The sequence below is a fragment of the Abramis brama genome (assembly GCF_963993115.1).
Source record: "Abramis brama genome assembly, chromosome: 14".
Classification (NCBI taxonomy): domain Eukaryota; kingdom Metazoa; phylum Chordata; class Actinopteri; order Cypriniformes; family Leuciscidae; genus Abramis; species Abramis brama.
This window is the reverse complement of record NC_139976.1, coordinates 18,842,542-18,862,588: the sequence shown is the minus strand read 5'-3', so window position 1 is coordinate 18,862,588 and position 20,047 is coordinate 18,842,542.

The window sequence follows — 20,047 nt, the reverse complement described above, 5'->3', positions numbered from 1 at the left end:
CCACGTTTGCAGTGAGAGCGGTTTAATGGAGGTTCCTGTCCCATGTCAGCTGGCTGCACATCATCAGAGGATACAATTTAATATGGGCTGTAATGAGAGCTGACAGGAAATAAATATTAATTAAATGAGATCAGAAAGTGCTCCAGCACATGCCTTGATTAAACTTTTAGCGAATGCATAATTTGTGGTGTACTGCAATTCGGAAAGGGGCCACATGTTGTTCTCCGAATGTCTTCTAATCTGTTTGTGTACGTAAAATGGTGTTACTACAGGCTAATGGCCCAGCAGTCAAGCGCCAAATATCAGCTTTCATAGCTTTTATGAATTTTAAATTTCGAAATTAGCTCCAGCAGTCACATGAGTGATATCTATTTCATCTGTTTCATGAGTGGTATCCATTTCATAGGAATGGATCAGCATTCTTCTTTTGATGTTCCCAGCGGTTTTCTGATTACCATTCGCTGTGTGGATTTTCCATTGTTTATTGATTAGGTGTTCATAAATTGTGAAAGAATATCGCAATGATGAAGTTGTTAAAAGCATTTTTAAATCGATTACTGTTGGCAAGTGGGCAAGTGCTAAAGCAGAGGAGAACTTTAAAATGAGTGAGGGCTTACTGCAAACCCCAGAGTCACATTGAGAGATTACAGGCAGAGCAGCACTGGAGCAGTCAGGATTTATTTCCTGTCCCCTTTGGTTGCAATATTGTGTTTTTAAATTGAATATGGTTATGGTAATGTTTTTGATCAAGGATGGTGGGGCTACAGATAATTGAGTTGTTTAGATTAGAAAAAGCATTTCTCCACGCCATTATGACATGCACTGCCTGGACGGCTAGCGCACAACGTGGCTCGGTCGGCTGTTGCTATAGCCGTATAGAAAATAATGTTTGAATTGTAATGCTGTTCTCGTGTGTCAGAGTCATTTGTCTTTGTTCTGTGCGCTTGTGTCTCGCTGTGTATCACAGGAAAGATGAATGCGGCTAATAGACTGTGACACAACCATTAACTACAGCTGTAATGAAAGTGTAATATAATCAAACAGTCATTTCTCTGCAGAGCCCCAGAAGATACAGGTAAACGTCTGAAGACCGGACACAAAGGCCTATGCTTTGCCTCCACATTTCGCCCTTGAACTCCCATCAGCCTCACTGGAAACATCAAACACCTGGGGGAAAAATTGGCTGACTGATCAGCTCCTTTACATATGAAACAAATCCACTGACTGCATTATTCTTTCAGTCTTCAACAAAGGAATAAGGTGTTCTTTCATGTGTGATCTCAGCTTTTGTGAGCTTTTGTCCTTGCTCTGTAGGAAATATTGACTTTAGAGATATTCACTCATTTTATGGAAATATTACGCATAAGGGACAATAATAAGCTCTTGTTATTAAAGGCTGCTGGCCCTCTTCTTTGGACCTGCAATAATGGAGGCACGAGTTTGTCTGGTGAACAATTGTCTTGTCAATGGGGAAATAATTCCCAGAACTAATTTTAATGTTTTTCATATCATTTACATAATATCAATATTTGTAATTACCCCTGGGTTATATCTATGTTTCATGAGATAAAATAAAACCATGTAAGCAGTGCCTTCTGTGTCCAACTGTAATAGTGAAGTGATTTTCACATTGGCTGGACAGACATACAAATGCTTATCAAATTCTTAAACTATTATTATTAAAGTCCTAAAGTGATCTTCACACTTTAATCAAACAAAATATAATAAGTAACTTATTAAAGATACATTACCAGTTACAATTCAGTCTCCAGAAAATGTTGCTAGACCATATCTCAATATAATTGTCAGGTGTGTTTCGATCACTTGTTAGTTGTCATGGTTAGCACTTGAGTTGTGCACCTGTTTCTTGTGCAGTTAATCCTGAGTGTGTATTTACACACTCAGTTCTTTCTGTTCATTGTTTGTTGTTGTTTGTAGGTATTATGTAATGCTGTATTTTACTGGCGCGATCCTTCTCCTCATTGCCTTCTTCGTTCGGCGTAATCTTGTGACTGTCAGAGCAGAAACGAAAGCTGATGCTCTCCGTATGTTTTCCCGTCATCTCCGTGCGTGTTCATACGTAAATTGCGCAAGCTTATTTTGTCCATTACATCAAAAGATCTGAAAAAAACATACATTTACCCATCCATAAACCCTCCCCTCAAAGAAATTGGGACAGAAATGGTGAAAGTGAGATGGATTAAAACACCAGATGTAAATGGGTATGTGTCTCCCTCGTCTACTTGTGATTCGATCCACCAAAACGCATCTTATTACCAGGTGTAAACAGGGCCTAAGTTATTGTGTGCCCTGGAACAATAACACAATGAAGAGTTGCTTCAGAAGTGGGCTGGATGACCACCTCCTGATAGTAATGCTGGCAAGGAACCCTAGCTGCACGCTGCAGCAGTACATTGATTATGCACTGTGTCTATTAGGTTTCTCCATGATGGTGGGGGTATCTGAAGATGAATTTAATATCACCACCTGCTTGCCCACTCCTCATGTTCCAGGGCCCATACACCCAGAGGACGTCCTCACACTGGAGCCCACCACGGAGCCCAACAAGCATTCAGCCACTGCTGACTTAGAGCCCGTGCCCACCACAAAGCCAGAGCAAACGCTAGAGGCCATCTTCGTCCCGGAGCCCGAGCCCAGCTCAGAGTCTGACCACGAGTGAGAGCCGCCAACAACGTTCTTTATGAAGGATAGTTAGTGGACATGGGGTGGAGTCCCGCCCATCCTCCCACCAATCCTCCCGCTGAGCTGTGTGCTGAGTGAGTGTGCTGAGCTGGGTCCCCACTGAGGTACTATTAGATGAGTTGGATGATGTAGTATATTATGGTCTACAGTCTCCGCTGGTCCCGTCCAGTCCCAAATCATCTTCGTCGTCACTGGTTCAGCCCAGTCCCAAGTCATTTTGTATCTGCTGGTTTAGCCCAGCTCCAAGTCTCCTGGTCGCCACTGGTTCCGCCCAACTCCACGTCTCCTTTGTCACTGTTGGCAGTGCTTAATTTGAGCCAGATCCTACCGGATCCTGTTCTGGAAAATGTCAGATTTTGGATTTTTGTGTTACAGCATTTGTTTTTGAACGATTCAGCATAAACAAGTGCATTACATGGTGACAGTACGTGCGTGTGAGAGACAGAGCGAGACAGAGCGAGCGTGGGTTAATGCAGATGTATTTGGAGGTTATGTTTTGCTGGCCTTAGCATATATATTTTTATCAGCTTTCTTAAGTTCAAAATCATTCTCGTTGGTTGGTTCTTGCTGCTTATTGTTTTGCATGCAGTAAAGCGTAAAGTTTGTAGAGTAACAAAGTTGGGAGAGATTGTAAATACCTGATGAATTATTCTAATAAAAATTAAGCGTAGTGTCAGTTCTGGCAGGTCACGTTAGTCAAGCTCGCATCAGCTGACTCTCAGCTGATCCACGTATACCTATAGGAATACAACGCCTATCACTGTATACATAATGTATACACTGTATACACTCTATACTAATTACCCTCCTCCATTCCCAGCTCCTCATCTCATCAGTCAGTATTTGGCCTTCTGAGTACCCTTTGAATCAGAATAAATTCTCGAATTATGTTGTACTTTAAAATCTTGAATTAATGATATCTGTAATACATTCATGTTGGTTCTGTTCTGTTTACCCTAAGGGGGGTTATTGCTGCTCTCCCTGCTCTTATCCATGCTAGGCTGCATGGATGCGCAGCGAGTTCTTGCCCAGAACAGAACCATACCACCAATCCTAACCATATGCTAATTGTCAATCGTATTTGACGATAGTGGTCCTGACAGAAATAAGTTAATATCACCAAAATGTCAATAAGACAGTCAAGCATATTTAAATTTTCCATATCCATAAGTTTTTACTCCATGAGTAAAGCTGGTGGTTTTTCTGATCAAAAGAGATCCCGAAGATGGAACTGCTAGTACTAATTAGGATGGTGGGAGACACAAGCAACGGGAGTTAGATCAGTCGGAATCAGAAATTGATGTAGTGGAAAAGGCAACTGTCATCGGTGAGAGAATATCACTGATCAACTGAATGGTTTTTGTTCTCAAAATAGCTATTTATGTGACAGAAGAATGATGTTCTTACAGTTGTGCCGTCATGGTTTAATGACCTAATTTTATGTGGCGGGAAAACTAAAGTTTGTTGGTCCCGTCCTGCCTCCCACTCCCTCCTCCTCTCCCAATGCCATCCAGTTCCTCAGCCCCACCTCTGCTGCTTCCCTTCCCTTCCTCCTTCACTGGCTCCGCCCTGCTGCTCAGATCCGCCTTGAGACCTCCAGGTCTCAAGCTCCGCCCTGGTTTGTCGATCCCCTAGCTCCACCTCAGGCCTCTGAGCGCTGGACTCAACCTCTGCAAGTTGACCCATCGGCTCCACCTTGGCTCCACGCTCCCTCGGTTCCACAATGGTACGTCATCCCTCAGGCTCCACCAGGCTCTTTCGACCCTCCGTCTCCGACCTTGGTCAGTTATCACCCTGTTTGCCTCATGGACTTCCAGGTCCCAGGCTACACTTCGTCCCTCCATTCCTGTCATCCTTATGGCTCTGCTCGGATAAATCATTGATAATAAACACTACAACATTCCATAAAAAAACTGAAAAAGAAAAACAAACAAAACTGGCAACTAACTGAAACCCGCAGCTGACAATGACCTGTCAGGGTTTATTTTGTGGACTGTCTAACTGGATCCCTTACTTATTATAGTCCTAAAGTTAACCTCACATCTTAATCAAACAAAATCTAAATCATTATTTAGTATCTTAATTTAGTAATTGTCTAAAATCTAATGTAATCATTTGAAATCTTATTAAAGGTGCATATACTAGTTCAACTCAACCTTCAGGGGTATTGATGGACTATATTTAAACTTTAGTCATCTTGGATGAAAACAATGATTTATCATATTTTCCATATAATTGCATTTAATAATTGTTGAGGAGAAAAACATGTTTTCCTGCATTATCACCTTTCCAATATTATGGATTGCTCAGTTCACACACATTCGTGTGACACATGCAGATGAAGACACATGATTCATGATTAGCATGAAAGAAGAGTGACTTGTCACTCATAAGTCGTGATACACTCGAGTGGCTGTTAGAGAAAAGTTTTTTTTTTTCTTCTCTCTATAGCTATGAGAGCAATAGACAGCAAATTACAAATATCCGGCTTACTAATGTCATGCAACGCCAACATACTTATATTGATCTTGCCTTCGTACCGAACCCTCATGACAGACAAGTTATAATAAACATATTTACCTTCAAATGATTATCTCTCTGCTTGAACACACAAACACGCAATTGGATAGATCCAGCAATATATCAAAGAAGGGTCTGGTGATGAAATTCCAGCTTCATGATGAATCTCTCATGGTTGTATATCTGGGGAAATAAAACAACCGAATTTAGTCTGATGAAGAAGCTCGATACACTCCACAATCTAATGATTTAATAATAAAAGATATATAATGTGCAAACGCAAAGTGCTTCAAAAGCTCAGATTAATTTCCTTTGTTTAAAATGCTAGATGATGCACCATTAAAACAAAACCATAGCAGGTGACTAATTAATCATAAAGCTTCATTACAATTGAATGATAATCTCCACTGAGAGACAGTATTTCTCATTTAAATCTTGAAAAGCAAAATACATGAAAACAGAAAAAACATGATAATACACAATCCAAGTGTATCAATTTCTTTGAAGGAAAGCAACATTTTAAGGAAAGTACACTTTATAGCTGAAGGACCATGTATCATATATCATTAGAAATATACAGTTCAGTCCAGTATATAGTTATTTTCAGTTTATGGAGCTGTAAGATAGATGTGTCGCATCTTTTCAAGTATTGTGGGGTCTGCTCGTCGATACCAATCCAATGTGCCAAAAATGTCTGAATTAGAGAATCTTTCTCTGGTTCTTCAAAGGTATTCTAACAATTTTCAAGACCAGCAACTTTAAAGTCTATAAAAATTGATTTGTTTGCCATGGGAGCAGACCCATTTAGACTCTTTGGGGCGTGAAATCTTTGTGAGAAATGGGTTTATCAATCAGAAACATGAAGAGATAGAAAGAAATAGAGGTTTGAGTTAAATATAGACATTGTTTGATGTACCGAATCCCTGCAGTATAAAACAAAGAAAAGAAATACTGCGACTCCACAGAGGTAGGTCTGTCCACACTTATGAAATCCAGTAGAAGAGGTTTCCTTAAGCAGGGCTAATTATCAAAAATTATTCTGGTGTAGACTGCACTTTTATTACATATACAATAAAAATTGGAAATATATGTTTCATTCAAATAGAAATATTTTAAATAACATTATTATAAAATACATCCCCAGGACACATGCTCTCTATTGTTTAACATGTTGAAATTGCACATCAGGTTCAGGCATCCTTATGACCCGGAGCTCTGAATTCTCATTCCATCCATCATGTTAAAGAAGAACCCGGGAGAGATGTGAACAGATAGCACATCGCAGACAACTGAAGCTGAAAATATAATTACATTTTATTGTCTTGCTATTTATAACTAATTTCAATTGTGAAGGTAAAAAACGAGACAATGTTTTGATCTACCATTATAGGGTGTCATTGAGGTGGCATACAGTAGAGGCTACACTTGAATATAGTTGCTGAGTGAATATATTTTTGCTATACTGTATACCGTCCATCACTCTAATCTCAATCAAGGTGACAGTATCAAATTATCAAATTTAAAGATGGGCATTTATACTAAATATAACAAAATCACTCTCATTTATTCTAAAGTACAGGAAGTCAAATCAGTGAAGCTTTTTTGTGAATTTGTTCGTAGCATAGGTCCATCCCTAAATTTAAGTTAACCCTCAGTGTTGCATTGTACAAAACATAAAATACTTACAAACTGCCATGGCCACTGTTGGAACGAACCAATTCATAGAATGAATCGAACTTTCTGCTACATATGACCCCTTAAAGGACAATTCCGGTGAAAAATGAACCTAGGGGTAATTAACACATAGTTACCGAGTCGATCGTTCCCTGGGATGCGTTTTCATGAAAATCAACGCGTCTGTGTTGCACGTCAACACGCATCACACACATGACCAGCGTCGGCCAATTGTGAGCCTACGTGGTGACGTGTAACACAGACACGCAGCGCAAAAACACTACGTGAACCAACTAGAGGCCCAGAGAGAAGGAAATGAATAGTGGAATACTATTTTTGTTTGTTTTTGCGCACAAAAAGTATTTTCGTCGCTTGATATACTTAAGATTGAGCCACTGTAGTCACTTGGACTATATTAACGATCTCTTTAATAACTTTTCTGGGCCAGCAAGTTTCGGTCACCTAGCAGCCTATGGAGAAGTGATCCAGCTCTCAGATTTCATCAAAAATATCTTAATTTGTGTTCCAAAATGAACGAAGGTCTTACGCGGTTGGAACAACATGAGGGTGAGTAATTACTGACAGAATTTTCATTTTTGGGTGAACTAACCCTTTAATGTCACTAACAAGGCTCAAAATAGCCTCACACTAACACGGTAGCATAATTAGAGGGTCCTTACATGCAAACCGAAGCATTGAGAACTTTGTAAGTGTACAGACAGTTTAATAAGAAGATACTTTATAAAGACAGAACATTACGCGTTTAAAGGCAGGCGTCATCTTGGAAAACAGTCTCGACTAATCGAGTCAAGAACGCCGTGCTAAGTGAGCTGGTCGACAGGAATTACGTTTGTGAAATATAACGTAGCGCGGCGTTCGTGACTCGATTAGTCGAGACTGTTTTCCAAGATGCCTGCTGCCTGTTAACGCGTAATGTACTGTCTTTATAAAGTCTCTTCTTATTAAACTGTCTGTACACTTACAAAGTTCTCAATGCTTCGGTTTGCATGTAGGGACCCTCATTATGCTACCGTGTTAGTGTGAGGCTATTTTGAACCTTGTTAGTGGTATTAACTAGCGATTTACTTTTACTTACTCTGTGCCCCATATACTAGCGTTATAAGCTAATCTGTTTTTAGAGATAAAACTCTTTACATTCGATTTTCATGAAAACGCATCCCAGGGAACAATCGACTCGGTAACCATGTGTTAATTACCCCTAGGTTCATTTTTCACCGGAATTGTCCTTTAAGCGTAGCGTCTGGCAGGTCACGTTGGTCAAGCTCGCATCAGCTGACTCTCAGCTGATCCACGTATACCTGTAGGAATACGACGCCTATAACTGTATTCATATATAAGCTCCTTCAGTATTATCAGCAGCTATCGCGTTTCTCAGGAGCTAATTACCCTCCCCCATTCCGAATTATGTTGTACTTTAAAATCTTGAATCTGTTATACATTCATGTTGGTTCTGTTCTGTTTACCCTAATGGGGGTTATTGTTGCTCTCCCTGCTCTTATCGATGCTAGGCTGGAGACCATGGATAAGAGCCATGCTATCCAGTTCTAGAGTTCTTGCCCAGAACAGAACCATACCGCCAATCCTAACTGTATGCTAATTGTCAATCGTATTTGACGATAGTGGTTCTGACATAACAAAAATATATGGGAATATACTGCAAAATATAATGCATTTCCATATATATGGGAAACTAGTGCTTATATTTTTCAATATATTCTGCAATGCATTGACCATGGCTATATGAAATATTTATAAATGAAGACAAAAATAGCATTACATGTAATATTTACAAAGTTTTATCCTTTATTGTGTAGCCTACATATTGCACATACATGTTCTCATATAAATGTGAATGTTCACACATTTAAATACACATTCACGGAATGAGTTACTAGTTCCCAGCATGCTTTGCCTCTGACTAAAGGAGAGCAAATGTTAAAATTAAGTGTTATTTAATGTGTTTTGCTCAATATTAATATTGGGGGGGAGATCTGTTTGTGTTTAATGTTCTATTATTTTGAAATTTAAATGGTTTTCTGGGATGTCTGAGTTTTTGGGGTTACTGTTGTGCTGAAGTGTAGAGCCTGTGGTTCGGTTGAGGATTGGCCGAAATCCATTAAGGCTATAATTACTTTATTTTAAAAGTAATAGTTGTGCACCCCTCAGCACAGTGATAGTCTTGTGGCTGAATACTTTAGTACATGCAGGTGTGCTTGTGCTTTTGTTAACTGCTTTTAAAATTGTAAAAAATATTTTAAAAAATATAATAAAAAAAATATAAGAAATACATTATATATCACTATGTGTGTTTATGCTGCATGACTAAATATGTCTGCAATATATTACACATGCAGTACCATATATGATCACATATACATCTTATGAAGTGTATTAATGAATATAAAATTACATACATTGTAATATATTAGTAAATATATTGTCACATTTTTCAATATATGAAAAGCGGCAATTCCTTGTGTATTATTCAATATACTGTAATATATTAACACAATATATTATTCTGTAGATTTTTAAATATACTGTTAAACCATTTAATATATTAATCATTCATATATAGGGAAATATATTTTCTTTTCATAAGGGACCATTAGGACAATCCGATTCACTAGAATGAATCTGACCTTCCAATGCTTGTTAAGTCTGACATTACGTCAATGGTTTAGGGAGCAAATGCTCTATGAGATGCTAAAGGCAAACAAATATGCTTTTTAAAAATCATGATCCTAACTTTAATCTCCATTCCGTAATCTCAGATGGCCAGTCAGTGATTCATCTAATGAATCATTAAAATATTGCTGTCCGGGATGGTGTGAGCCCAGAGACTGCAGTGTACACAGAGTTTTTAAAAGCTTAGCTTAAATGTGTGATATGAATAATAGTGTTAATAAACGACTGTTGAGAGAGTATTCTCAATTGAAACGAGTAGAGGCTTGAACCTGGAAACAGTTGGCTAGTCCTTATGTCACGACTTAACAAGCAGATAAGGGAGAGAGGGGCCATTTAGGTGAATATACAATTAAAACATGTTTTAGCATTTGGTTGCGCTAATGCTAGCATTGCATATAAAGTAGCTTGTTACTAAAAAAGTTAGACTATTATGAAAATAGCTACTTTCATACTACTGAAAAATGTAGCATTGTTACTTTTAGATTCTCTGCCCGTTTCATATTGTTTTTAACCTTCATTAACCATTAATACATACAACAGATAAGATTCCAAGTCATTTAACTAATATATGAACATATAGCACGGTTCAGCGGCATCAGTGCTCAGTGGGTTCTCAGATATTGCTCTGAACATTGTGATGTGTGTGTGTGTGTAGTGGAGGTGGGGGTTGCTAAAGCGATTTGATGAATCACATGTCATCATTTTCCGTCTTGAATTTCAACCCATAAATCTTCTGATCTCTGTCGCCAGTAATTGTTGCTTCATACCAGTGTCCCAAACCTCAGCCCCTGAACTAAAAACCCAATTACTCTTGCATGAAAGCCAGAGTAATTAGCCTTGACTGATAGGTTACCATACCATTATGCTCCTAATTAGGTCCCTATCAGACCCAATAATATATAATATTGTACTTCAGACTCTACATAATCAACCCGGATGACATAACTCAGTGCATAATCATCTGTCTGCAGGAGAGATAAAGCTGTTAACTGATGCTAATGTACATTTTAAGCAGCTTGGTGTTGACAGGGATTTCCTGTACTGTTATTGGCAACAATTTACTAAGCATATACTGTATTTGACATGTGACTGACGTGCCAAAGCACCAAATCTGAGGAAGATGGTTGTGTCTGTATTGAAGGGCAAATAGGACACCGGTGCTACCAACTATAACAAAAATATGTTTTAAGAATGTTTTGCTAAGTTCTGAAAAAAATATTTCTGAATGTTAAAAAAAAATAAAAACAAACTCTAAGGAAGCATTTAATTTGATAATTTTTCAAACATATTGCACTGTAAAAAAATTCTAACCCTCCCAAATAAAAAATTTCAAGTGACCGATAACATCTAAATTTTTCAATTGGCCCAAGTGAAATTCTTGTTGCAATAGTCTGTTAACATTGGCTCAATGAGAAATAATACGTCAGACTAATTGAAAAATGTAGATGTTATCGGTCACTTGAAATTTTTGACTTGGGGATTTTTTTTTTACAGTGTGAACATTCTTCAACTCTTGGCGACTAGTAAAAAACTGCGAGCGAGATAAACTCTCAGCTGGCTGGCTTTTAAAAAACGTGGCGCTCCCATTGAAAACAACTAGGGAAAAATGCGCTAGCCTATAAAACAATGCTTTGGTGGACACACAGCCTTATAGGGAATTCCTTGCCAGAATTTTAGCCAAAGTTCTGAGAACGTTCCCTGTTTGCTGGGTAGCAACCAGTTCTACGCTTGCTAACAGCATTGTGTGCTCTGTGGGCACTTAGCAAAATGAGCCCAGGCTAATGTATCTCAAACGTACCAGCCTGGGACACACAAAGTCACTGTCAGACAGATAGCTTTATTAGCACAGAATTGCAGAAAGGAGAAAATTGATTTAAATTAGGGTTAATAGAACTTGCAGAGAAATCTAAAGCAGCATCCATTAAGTGTCTTTAATTCTCCTTTCATTTTCTCTCTAATCCACCTCCTGGCCTCCAGCCTCTACCCACTGACATGGAGGATAATGAGTACTGGCAGGCGTTAATTGCACCGTCCATTTTACAAAGACCTCATCCTCCAGCCTTGACCATTAGCTCCTCTCTATGAGTGCGAGATAAGGCCTGACTGACTGCGTTTGGGGTTGACGACATGTTGGCCACAGAGAACACAATATTCTGTCTTTCATGTATCCCTCAGGGTTTCTTTACATGGCAGATTTCAGGCTAATTAATACAATTACCGAGCCATTGACCATAAGTTAGACACAAGACTCCCCTCTGTTAATGAAATGCACACGCTGTGTGGAAGCTGAGGAGTCGGACCGGGAACTGCGCTGCAGGAAGATGCTGCTGATGTGATTTTCTTTCTTTTTTTTCCCATATGGCACAACATTCTGTTTGGAATCTTCTTAAACATCATCACCATCTGTTTTCAAAGAAGAAAAACAGTTGAGTTGCAATTTATGCACTACCGTTCAAAAGTTAGAAGTCAGAAAAAAAAGGGGAGAAAAAAGAAATGAATCATTTTATTCAGAAAGTATGCATTTAATTAAAACATTTATAAAAGAGTTCTATTACAAATATATACGGTCCCACTGAACTCTCTATTCATCAAAGAATTATCTTTGATATACACAAAAATATTAAGCAGCACAACTGTTTTCGATATTTATATTTAATAAGAAATGTTCCTTGATCAGCATATTAGAACGATTTCTGAAGGACCGTGTGGCATTGAAGACTGCAATGGCTGCTTAATTGATCTTTGACATTAAATTACATTTTAAAATATATTAAAATATATTAACATAAAACTGTTGTTATAATATTTCACAATCTTACCGTTTTTACAGTTTTAAATCAAATAAATGCAGCCTTGGTGAGCGTAAGAGACTTTTTAAAAACATGGAAATATTACCGACTCCAAATTTTTGAACGGTACTGTATATATTTTTTTCTTTTTAATCTTAATAATCACAATGACACATTTTTTTATTTATTAAAAAGTATAATATTGTAAAAATAGTTAAACATTTAATTCCATGTGTATTTCCATTTGTAAGACATGCCTTTATCCTCGTAGTATGTTCCTAGCAAAAAGTGTTCCCCCGAATCCAGCGTGCGGATCTTTGAGAGCAGATGATTACTCTGGGATGTGAAGAGTAATGCGGGGGAACAATAACACAATTCTCTCAAAGGTCTTGGGAAAGCTCTCCACCATCTGCTTCAACCATATGGCTGTACTATATCAAATGAGATATTGCTTTTGAAACACAAATATCTCTACTGCTTCTGAACTAATTCTATTTGGCTTTGCAGCTCTATTCCATTACCACAGAGTATTCACAGAGCACGGCCGGAGTGGCTAATCAGAGAGGAGTGGAAACAATTCCTGATAGGCTGTGCCTCATTTGGGTGTGATGTAATGTAATGTGATAACCAGCTATGACGATAGAATAAAGACGATTCTCTACAGAAAGTACAATAAGAACATTTTGTGATTTTATTATTATATGATCATTGCCCAATGTGTCATAGTAGGCCATGCATTTGGCAAGCCATGCTTGCAGGCTGGCTTTAAGTTCCTTGAAAAATTAAAAAGTATTGTTTCAAAAGACATATGGGATTAATGTGTAGGAAATTGTTCTGTTTATATACACCAATGAGCCGAAACATTATGACCACCTGCCTAATAAGCTGCCAAAACAGAGCGGACTTGCCAATGCAATGGACTCTACAAGACCCCTGAAGGTGTCCTGTGGTATCTGGCACCAAGATGTTAGCAGCAGATCCTTCAAGTCCTGCAGGTTGCGAGGTGGAGCCATTGTGGACCGAACTCGTTGGTCCAGTAATATCACAGATGCTCAATTGGATTGAGATCTGTTGAATTTGCAGGTCAGGGCAACACCTTGAACTCTTCCTCAAACCATTCCTGAACAATGCATTATCCTGCTGAAAGAGGCACCTTCCACCAGGAAACACCATTGTCATGAAGGGAGTTTGCAACAACATTTAGGTAGGTGGCATGTGTCAAATTTATGTCCGCATAAATAGCCGGACCCAGGTTTTCTAAGCATTGCCCGGAGCATTGCACTCCCTCCTCCGGCTTGTCGTCGTCTCACAGGGCATCCTGGTGCCATCACTTCCCCAGGTATACGGCACACACTTACAAGGTCGTCCACAGGATGTAAAAGAAAACGGGACTCATTGGACCAGTTGACCTTCTTCCACTGCTGGACAGGGGTCATCATAGGCACTCTGGTAGGTCTGCCCAATAAAAGCAGCAGAGTGTGATGCATTGTGTGACACCTACTATAATCATAATTACAATTTTTGCTTGACTTGTGCCACAGTTGACCTTCTGTTGGCTCGGACTAGACAGGATAGTCTTTGTTGCCTTTGGGAATCAACGAGCCTTGCACCCTGTTGCCGGTTTGTGGTTTGTGCCTCCTCGGGATCATTGTTGGTAAATTCTCACCACTGCTGACTGGAAGCAACCAACAAGCCTTGCCGTTTCAGAGATACTCTGACTCAGTCGCCTTTCCATAACAATATGTCACTCAAAGTCACTCAGATCTTCCTGATTCCATTTCTCCTGTATCCAACACAGTGATTATGCTTACCATCTTACTAAGGACATTAAAACACATCTTATTTTTGTATACTTTAAAATGTTTGTTTCAAATGAAATGTTTTATTGCGATTTACATCAGAACAGGTCGATTTATCTTGCTTAGGAATCAGGAATGCATTTAATTTATGCATTTTTAGACACATGTATCCAAAGGAACACATATATAATTTCACTTTGTAAAACTATGATCTTTTGCAGGGCTAGGCAACTCTGGCCCTCGGGATCCACTTTCATGCAGAGTTTATTACCAACCCTTATCAATTTCATCTGCCTGTAATTTCTAGTAATCCTGAAGACTTTAATTAGCTTGTTCAGGTGTGTTTGATTAGGAGTGGAGCTCAAATCTGCATGAGAGTGGATTTCAAGTGCCATAGTTGCCCACCCATGTTCTGTTGTTTGAGCTTCAGCAGGAACAAGCATCTTCGGTCCTGAAGGGCCACTGTCCTGCAGAGTTTAGCTCCAACTCTGATAAAAACTCGCCTGCCTGTAGCTTTCTAGAAATCCTGAAGACGTTAGGTGTGTTCGACTTGCAGTGGCGCTGTGCAGACCAGTATGACATCAAAATACCGCAAGAGCGATATTCGATATACATGTACTCTAACTATACTTTTAAAATGGCAAAAACACTATGTATTTTCACAAATAAATATATAGATAAAAATCCAAGCATCATTATAAATTAACACATAAATTGCTCATTTTATTTTATTGTATTTTATTGACATTGTATTTTTGGAGGCTTGCAGTAAGTTACTTATTTCCTTGTCCATTGCCATTTGTCATGTGATCAGTCACGACATATATTCCTGTAATTCAGTGCCCATAAGCAAGATGGCATCCTCCATCTGGAGAACCCTGTGCCAACTGACTGCCATTGAGATGAATGACAATGCTTACAGATATGATTACATCTTCCCCAGATATTATAGACCTCCTTGGTAATATTTCAACAAAAATTCTACACAATTTTGCACATCAAAATTACTTGACTTCAAGTGTGAAGCCATGCCACGGACTGAGGGGATCTTAGATTTTGAAACGAGTCATCGTGAAATATGTCAGATAAGAATATTTAGCACATATCAGTGGTGTTGGACATCCTTCAAATGAGACTTTTTATCACAATGAGCTTCCCACTCAACTTTCAGTCCTCTGCTCAGTCTGTTAGATTGAAATTCAGTTGCTGATGTAGCTCCTTTTGAAGCTCATCTCAATTTGAATTTCATTTTCATGTCTTAACCTTGCAGTCTTAATCAAAACTGTGCTTTATAATACACATCAGTGAATGGGTGAGCAAGAATCAGTGGCCAGCAGTTAATGTTCAAGTCTCTTCTGATCCACTCAAAGGTCAGTCAAAATCACACCCCAGGGTTTCGAACCTCACAAAAGCAACCAATTATTTAAAAGATGAGATTATTAAGATGATAATGAATACTGACATGTACTGACAGTGATTTTTAATAACCTCCCAGGAAAAGTGATGGATATTTTGGTTGCAAAAATAGGTTGTTTTGTGATCTTTTTATTTATTTTTTTCCCCCTCTCAATTTCTTGATCAAGAACTTGTGCATTACTAATACATTTATATATATATATTATAGTTAGTTTATATTATATATCTCATCTCAATCATGGGCCATTTAGAACTAAACTAAGCTTAGAAATGACCTCATTAATCATTCAGGGTCAAAAAAGATGATATCAAAACGAACGAGGGACATTTCCTATTACGACTGCATCATCTTTGACAGTAATCTATTCCCTCTTCTTGGGTACTAAGAAACCAAGGCCTGCTGTGGCCTCATTGACAGTAGTGTAAATGAGTTATAGATCCATTTCCTCCCTCTACACAAGATCACTGCCAGGTAATTGGGATGCCAGATCATGAAGAAAGAAAGAAAAATCATTGGCTCTCGCAAACCGGACAGCTCTGTCCCTTCCCCCCTCGTCTCTGAGAGTAATATAGATATTATTTCAGCCTCTGCTCCATTTTCCTTTCAATGAAATTATGATGTCCTCCACCCTGTGTAAAGGGGAGAATTGGATGCAATATGAAAGCTTTATTGATGTAGACAATAACTGTTTGGGCACTACATAGGTCAGGTGGGGAGGAGCTGGGGGGTGTCTTTGTGAGTCAAAGCAACATGGGACTAGTAGGGGAAAGATAAATAATCTGCTAAATAATATTAGCATCTGACAGATACACAACAGAGATATGTAACAGTACACAGTGAGTGTGTTCAAATAATGATTGGGTGTTTCTTGTCGAGTATAAACTTACTCTTACTAGTTTTTTTTTTTGTTTTTTTTAAGTAGGGCTGGCGATATGTAGCCCCTCCAAGAACTCTGGATTACCAGGGAAGGCGATATGGCAAAAAAAAAAAAAAAAAAAATCACAATATTTTTCCCATATTATATGATATCGATATTTTCCATTAATAGGGAAGGAAATGCTTTCCACATATTTGTTAGACCTTGAGAATGAATGAACATGGAAACTTGTTTGTTCACAATTGAACTCCACAGAGTATAGCTACCTTTTATTTATTTCCTTTTAATTCTTTTATCTGAATAAAAGCTTAAATTATCTGTTCATCATATAAAGTGATTTTTAAAATGCTCAATTCATATGGATTAGTTTTACAATCTCTTTATGAACTTTTTGAAGTGTCAAAGTGCTAGTTGGGTGAACTGTCAATGGAGGGACAGAAATCGCTTATATTTCATTTAAAATATCTTCATTTGTGTTCCGTAGATGAAAGAAAGTCTTACAGGCTTGGAGCAACATGAAGGTGAGTAAATGATGACAGAATTTTCATTTTTTGGGTGAACTATTCCTTTAAGATTTTTATGATTTTAAACATGACATAATTCAAATTTGCATGAGATCTACATATTTTAAGACTGAACCGATAAAATCTATGCACAAAAGGATTTGAAAAGTAGAAAAAGTGATTTACATTACATTTTACATTTTGGTGAATTGGTAGCTATTTGGTATCAGTTTGTGTGATCTCATATGCACAAAAAAATAATAATTATGATGTCATAACTCAAAACTCGCCCTACAGTGCACTAACCTTGAATATGTTTATAACAAGTACATTCACATAAAATGCATTTTATGGAGGGGTGGAAAATGAAAATTAATGCTGCAAGCCATCATTCTGTGTTTTCATCTTACATATATTTCTCTGAAATGAGCTCCATGGCATTTGACTGTGAACGAGTTGAAGGACCCATGCTGCATTCTCTGATGGCTGATCTAATATTGTAGGGGAAAGTGAGCCTGCAGGGCCAGAGCTAACAGACAGAGGTTCAGCCCTCACGTGTAATGAGAAGTGACCGTATGTGTGTGTGGGTATCTGTTACAAAGCTCTAATTGGATGTTTGATATACCCTGACCTCCTGACAAAGCACACCTCTTCAGGTGAAGAGCACAGGAGGTGCATGCAGCAACATGATAGACTAAAAGTTAAAGGTCTTGTTAAACAAAGGTGGGTATGTTTGGGCCGTTTTTTTCCCCCGACTACCACATGAGGTAATGTTCTAATTGGATTTCTTCTGGAAAATTCCGCTCTCAGATTGCTGCCACAGACAGCGTGACCTTTTTGGTCTTAACAATGTGCATTGTCCTTTCATTGAAGGAGGAAGGTGTTTAATTCACATACAAGCATAAGGTAAATCGCTCCTTTTGTTTGTTCCATGTCCACTTTTGAAGCTAGAGAATATTAGGTTTCAGATGTACGAGTTTTAATAAAGAATGGAGGCCAGTATTGTCAGGTTTGCTGTTCAGGCAGACTTTTGTTCAAACAGAGTTCATTTTCATAGAAATGCGATACTTCTTTTCGTGAACTGACAATGTAATGAGACTATTTAATTTGTGTAAATAAGACAATTGAATTGCTAAAATATTACCACTATCAAATTTGAATAATACTTTTAAGTATACAACATTTAATTCCAGTCCACAAATGTAATGAGGACTTTTCGCTGGTTGTATCAGTCTGTGTTTGCTCATTCTAGGCAAATTGTCCATCTGTGTATTAGCTGAGAGGATTTTTCAGAGATTTTTTTGCAGGTTACATCCTTACATCGACAAGTGATTTTTAATGGAATATTGCAATATTTTACTTCCCCTCCTTCTTGCTGCCACATCTCTTATTCTCTGATGATGTGTTTACTGGCATGAGGGCGAGACAACCTGTCACTTACAGTACATGAGATCACCGCAAAAGCCACAACAGTCGGATATATGTCACAATAGGGAAGAAAGGTCTATCGCAACTTCCTTCTTATGCCGCTTTAAAAGCACTCAACCGATTTGTTCAAAACAGTTTCGAAACAGGAATGAATTGCTGTGCTTGGTGATGCGCAACAAAGTTGACGTGGTTTCGTTTGGAACTAATTTTGTTTGTCAGATGTAGGTTACTCACTATTAACTTCTTGTTTATTTAACTTTTTTATATAAAGAAATATGTTGTATGTTAATTGTAGGTTGATTTTTTATGTGTTGCTACCCTTATAAATGAATGATCAATATATTAAATGGTTCAACAGTATATTTGAAAATATACAGAATAGTATATTGTGTTAATATATTATACAATATATTGAATAATAATATATAAGGAATTATATTTATATTTACAATATATTTACTAATATTATAATGTATGTGATTTTATATACAGTGATACACTTCATTATATATAGATGTATATGTGATCAGATATGGTTCTGCATGTATAATATATTGCAGATATATTTAGGCCTACTCATGCAGCATAAACACACATTTATAGAGAAATATATAATGTAATATATTTCTTATATTTTTTTAATTATTTACATTATAAATGTTTAATATTTTCAAGATAGTTAACAAAAACACAAGCACACCTGCATGTACTAAAGTATTCAGCCACAAGACTATCACTGTGCTGAGGGGTGCACAACTATTACTTTTAAAATAAAGTAATTATAGCCTTAATGGATTTCGGCCAATCGTCAACCGAACCACAGGCTCTACACTTCAGCACAACAGTAACCCCAAAAACTCAGACATCCCAGAAAACCATTTAAATTCCAAAATAATAGAACATTAAACACTAACAGATCTCCCCCTATATTAATATTGAGCAAAACACATTAAATAACACTTAATTTTAACATTTGCTCTCCTTTAACAGTCAGAAGCAAAGCATGCTGGGAACTAGAAATCTGTTGTAACTCATTCAGTGAATGTGTGTGTATTTATATGTGTGAACATACATTCACATTTATATGAGAACATGTATGTGCAATATAAAATATTTATAAATGAAGACAAAAATAGCATTCCTTTATTGTGTTATATGTATTAATATAGCCATACATGGTCAATGCATATATTGCAGTATATTGAAAAATATAAGCACTAGTATGGAAATATATTATTTAATATATCACATTATATTTTTCAGTAGCCTGACGTCGTCATACTCAGATTCTAGTCAGAATATGAGTCTGATACTGCTCCATTGAGCTGTGATTATGGGGCGTTTCAACCGAACCAGGAAGGAAAATTCTTCATTCATGTTTCCGATCGACAAATGCCTTGATCGCGGTTCTCTGTTCCTCTTTTAAAATTAATGCGCTGTCGAAAATTTGCTGAGGTGAAGTGACGGCTAGTAACAGCAGACAAACGGCTAGCATTGACATCAGCGGGAATCCACCTGTCACTCAAGTGGCCACACCCTTAATTATGCAGAACTTTAAATATTAATCAACTAAACGGATGAGTTATAAAAAAATTCACCCCCCTCACAGTTGTTATGAAGGGCAAAAT